Source organism: Drosophila montana, unplaced genomic scaffold, assembly GCF_035044405.1.
Source record: "Drosophila montana isolate Dmon_TW-CO22-7 unplaced genomic scaffold, ASM3504440v1 contig_1933_1, whole genome shotgun sequence".
NCBI lineage: Eukaryota > Metazoa > Arthropoda > Insecta > Diptera > Drosophilidae > Drosophila > Drosophila montana.
The window spans coordinates 54,205-59,709 of record NW_026996852.1 but is presented as its reverse complement, the minus strand read 5'-3'; the positions used below and the strand labels follow the sequence as shown (position 1 = coordinate 59,709).

At 40.5% G+C, this 5,505-nt stretch overlaps 1 long non-coding RNA gene across 1 annotated transcript; it reads left to right on the top strand.

Annotated features, from left to right (window-relative positions):
• Positions 1–383: 383 nt before the first annotated feature.
• LOC135441270 (uncharacterized) lies at positions 384–4,254 on the top strand. The gene is made up of 4 exons (XR_010438454.1): positions 384–724; positions 786–1,978; positions 3,330–3,644; positions 3,714–4,254. It is a non-coding gene; the product is annotated as an uncharacterized LOC135441270 (long non-coding RNA).
• Positions 4,255–5,505: the final 1,251 nt, after the last annotated feature.

Genomic DNA, 5,505 nt, shown 5'->3' with positions numbered 1-5,505 from the left:
AAATTACAATTAATCAGAAAATAAAATCTTACCATTTTGCGATTCCTAGAGCCATTTGAAGGTTTTTTTTTCTTATTTTATTATAATAACAAATATTTCTAAATATAAAACTAAATAGAGTGTAATTAATTTAAATTTTGTTGATATATTGTTAATTATTAAAAGTGCCGCTATGTTAGGGGCTGCTAACTTATGAAGAATTTTAACGTATGGGAACATAAAGATGCCACTATGTGAGAATAAGTTAAAAATCGGTCAGCTTATGTACGCATGACGATAAATATTTTGTAAACACGTTATCCGAGGTTGAAACCTCCACGTCAAAAAGCGCAGACGTGTAAAACAATTGCCCTGAAGACGGTTGCCGAAGTGCAGCCGAAATATGTATATTTTGTCTTGAATAAACCAACCCCGGACCTCGAGTCAGCCAAACAAACATTTATAAAATGGAAAGGTCGCCAAATACACGTTATTTATATAAAAAAAATTATTTTTGCTACGGAACTGCTTTTTCCTCTAGGGATACTGCCGTACCCTGCCTAAATAGCTTTCTGGGGTTTGTAAGGGACGATGGCAAAAAGGTATGTTTTTGTGTACATATGTATGTATACACGTGTGTACAGTTCGTACATGCGTTAAATAACCGAGATTTCGTGTAACTTGCCTTGGAAATAGCTCGAGCCGTTTCCCTACAGAGCATTAATGATTTAAACCTTTCAACGTGGTATTAATTACTAATATAGAAGCGAAAACTTAAATATAATGAGTTAATTTATGCGTTGCAGATCAGAAAAAAAACCCCCTGCATCGGACAACTATCCGGGCTCTCTTCCCTCTGCTTTTAACCAGGGGCGGACAATTCTCGCTGTCGGAGTCCCGCATTTGCCGTTCACCTCCTCGTTTCTTCTGTTACTCTCCGGCCCGAAAAAAATTTTGGTGGACCTGGCAACATGAAACTTGCCCGTCTTTGGCGGTTTTGGTGGTTCAAGATTGGCATGTACTTATTTTTGTAGTTTTTAATTTTCGTCTTCGCAATTTAACCACGTATATTTAGTTTTTATTCGTTTTTCGCGCAGCACTTGTTACGGCTGCATGGCAACTTTTATACATGTACAGATTTTGATATATGTTTATGTGTCTCGTTGGCAGGCACATATGTTCCTTCTTTTTTATTGTGAAATTAAATTATTTTTAAATTAAATACTATCGGTGCCTCGACCGCGGGAATATTATTTTCTTTTTATTTGAAACTCTCAAACTAGGTTCAGGGATTTAATGCCCAGCACGCCTGCCGTTGACGGCTGACAAAGTCGAACGCCTCGCTGTACATTTGGTTTTTACGGTTTGGCTGCTGCCAGCCAAATAATAATAAATTTATTTGAAGAAATTATATTAAAATCGGCTTAAAAGATATTGATTATCTACCGAACCTACCTCAGTACATTACAAGCATAAGCGAATACAAGTTTCTTCGGCAGCAAATGCCACTGCAGGAAATAATAACACATTTAAATATGCTGTTATGCATGTATATTCACACACATACAAATATAATTGCTTGCACGGCCCTCATAGAGCCGAAAGGGAGAGTACGTTATATTTTGCGCGCTTTCGCTCTTTAATCTGTGAGAGGGCAGTGATACTGGTTTCGCTTTCGTTGTAAATGTACAGAAGCATTTTGTTGTATGACGTTGCTCATCTTACTGTTTATACTGTCTTTGCTTGTACCGATACCTATTGAATAGCCAAATAGTTTCAATCTCCACGTCAAGAAGCGGAGACGTGTAAAATAGTGTATGTTAAATGTCTGTGGCCATCTGGCATCACAGAAATTAATTCATTTTAAGTTTTTTGTCTTTCATAAGTTTTGTTACACTAATTTGGAACTTCACCACATTACGAAAAGCACGTACAATTTTCTTCTAGCTCGAGCTCCCTATCCTTCAACATCTACGCTTCTAAATATTCACTTTTTTTGGTATATAATAAATAAAGCAATTAAAAGCTAATATAGCTTTGCTGCGACATACTCACACAAACATGTACATTTTTTGCAATGCCACGAAATACATGACGCTTAAAATACAAAATGGAGGACGAGAATAATGATAGAGCTCACATTGAGAACAGCAATGCAAGAGTTGCAGACAATGTAAATTCTGTTTTCGTCAAGATGTCATTTCCTCAACTACACACGGTTACAAACATTGAAATGTTTTTCACAAAGCTAGAAAGTTGGTTTCTTTTGCAAGGCATAGGCTTACGGCTTAGATCAAATTCACGATCTTGTTCAAAACAAACCCATACACTACACTCAAACAAGCCATTCTTACAAAGTTCGCTGAGTCACAAATGACACGCCTCGACAAACTTGCCACTGGCATTCAAATCGGTGTTGGACGTCCAAGCCATCTTCTCAGCCAACTACAGCAAACCAATGCTACTAACGTCGTTATTGGATTAAACGCCTACCTTTTGCAGCTCGCGCCGTCATCACAGGTATTCTTGAGACTTCCCCGAATATAACACTATCGCAACTTGCAACAGCCGCTGACGCCGTAATGGATACACTTAGTTATACTTCTTGTGATAACGTCGTAGTGCTTTCACGTAGCAACACTGCAACTGAGCATCTAATTGACAACCGCATCAGTAAGATAGAAAAACGTCTGGATGCCCAGGACATAATGTTTCAAAAGATCAACACAAAACTTGGTCAGCTGCTCAACAACGGAAATCGACGCAGTCGCCATCGATCACAAAGCAACCGCTGCAATACACCGATCGCACATGCCGATTCAAATCAAAATTGCTGATATCATAACAAGTATGGCGGCAGAGCCCAACACTGCATTGCACCATGTGCCTTTAATCAAACAGACAACCCAAAAAACTAGCAAACACCGTCGAAGAAAATCAAATTGGCAACTTCGACGGCCAATCTGTCCATGCCATAAAAAATGTTTCCAAGCTTAGCATAAACGTTCACAGTATAACAGCCTCTGATCGACTATTTATTCCAGATACAAAGCCTGGTATAAAGTTTCTTATCTACACTGGCGCAGATGTGTCAGTCATACCTTCTGCAACCATAAACCGATTTTTCTAAGCCACCGGCGAAAATCCTCTTTTTGCTGCTAACGGCACTACCATTAAAACATATGGCTCAACCAGTCTCACTCTCGATCTTGGGTCACGTCGTCCATACACATGACATTTTAACATTGCTGACACAAAATTTCCAATCATTGGATCAGATTTTCTACACCACTATAACCTTCTTGTCAATATCAAAGATGGTAAATTAATCGGCGCTCAAACTTTGATAGCACGTCAAGGTGTCTGCAGCCTTCGATCTTCAACAACATTGAAAGCATTTAACGCATCCTGTGAGTTGGCTCGACTGCTGGAAGAATTCAAGGACATCACACAACTCAATGCCTTAGCACCGATGCACACAACATCTAGTGTAGCTCACTGCACTGAGACAAAAGGCCCACCAACATTCGCAAGACCTGGTCGACTCAATCCAGACAAATTTAAGGCTGCCAAAATGGAATTCAAGTTCTTGCTTAAAATAGGTGTGTGCCGACCATCAAAAAGTGCATACGCATCGCCGGTGCACATGGTCCGCAAGCGAATAGGTGAATAGGTGAACTGCGCACTCAATGCATATATTCTCAAAAATGTATCTTAACCGTGCATATCACCAGATCCTCATCGAACCAGGCGACGTCCAAAAGACTGCAATAACCACACCATTTGGATTATTTGAGTTTACACACATGACATTTGGATTGTGCAACGCTGCACAAACCTTCCAAAGGTACATGCATTCCGCACTGAGGGACTTAGACTTTGTCTTCGTCTATATAGATGATATCGCCGTTGCATCAGACAATATGGAGCAACACCAAATCCATCTTCGGCAAGTTTTTGAACGACTTCGACGTTTTAATCTCAAAATAAATTCTAGGGAATGTCGTTTCGGTCAAACATCAATCGAGTTTCTTGGTCATTTGATCGATCATAGTGGCATCAAACCATTACCAGACAAAGTCAAAACCATCATCGAATTTCCCTTACCCACAGTCGCAAAAGAACTGAAACGTTTTTTGGCAATGATTAACTTTAATCCTGCCAAAAGCAAGCACTCATCAAGCACCACTGGTACAATTAATACCGGGTAACATAAAAAGCGACTCAACTCCAATAACTTGGACAGGTGATACGCTAAAACATTTTAAGGAATGAAACCGAAATGAATGAAACATCCTGCTCCAGATGCTCACTTATCACGCAGCACGGACGCAAGCGATACAGCCGTTGGCGCTGTACTGCAGCAGATCGTCAACAAAGAACTTCAGCCAATGGGATTTTTTAGCGTTGAGCTTACTGACGCCCAACGCAAGCACAGTACTTACGATCGGGAGCTTCTTGCAATTTACCTTAGTATCAAGCATTTCCGCTACATGCTCTAAGGCAAAATGTTTGATGTCCACACTGACCATAAACCATTGGTATACGCTTTCACTCAAAAATCTAAAAAAGCTTCTCCACGGCAGCTTCGACAGCTAGATTTTATCGGACAATTCACGACATCTATTCTGCACATAGCAGGTGTCGATAACATTACTGCCGACACACTCTCTCCCATCGAAACTATTGAAGCCAACATCATCGACTACAATAAGATTGCTGCTTCACAAGCAAGTTGTCCTGAGCTAAAAAAGCTACTTAATGACAACACCACTGCACTTCAAATCAAATCGATCAACTTACCGCAAGTACTCCAATCTTTTGCGATTTTTCTACTTCCACATTGCGACCATTCGTACCGCAGCCACATCGAACAAATATTATCAGCAAAAATTAAGCTCATCAAACAGCGCTTCGTGTGACCTTGTATGCATAAGGATTAAGCTCACTTCGTCAAACACTGCATCCCCTGCCATAAATCTAAAGTCACGCGCCACGTTCATTCACCACTATAAAAATACACTCTGCCTTCACGCAGATTTGAACACATCAATGTAGACCTCATTGGACCATTACCACTATCTGGTCAATTTAGATATGATCTCACGATCATCGATTCGTATACCAGATGGCCAGATGCAGTCTCCATCGAGGATATTCAAGCTGAAACAGTAGCCACAGCACCTATCAACACATGGATTTCTCGCTTTGGAGTTCCAGCACGCATTACCACGGACCAAGGCAGACAATTTGAATCCAGGTTATTTAACTAGCTATCGCGCCTCCTCGGCATTGACAATTTACGAACAACCGCCTACCATCTACAGGCAAACGGAATCATCGAACGTTGGCACCGCACGATAATTGCCAATGATTCTCCTCGGCCTACGCTCAGCATATAAGCCCGACATCCAAACAACAGCAACACGGCTTGTTTACGGCACAACTCTTCGACTTCCTGGAGAATTTTTCAACAATTCCAGCCCACAAACTAATTTCGACAAGGATCTAACAGAGATGATGCGC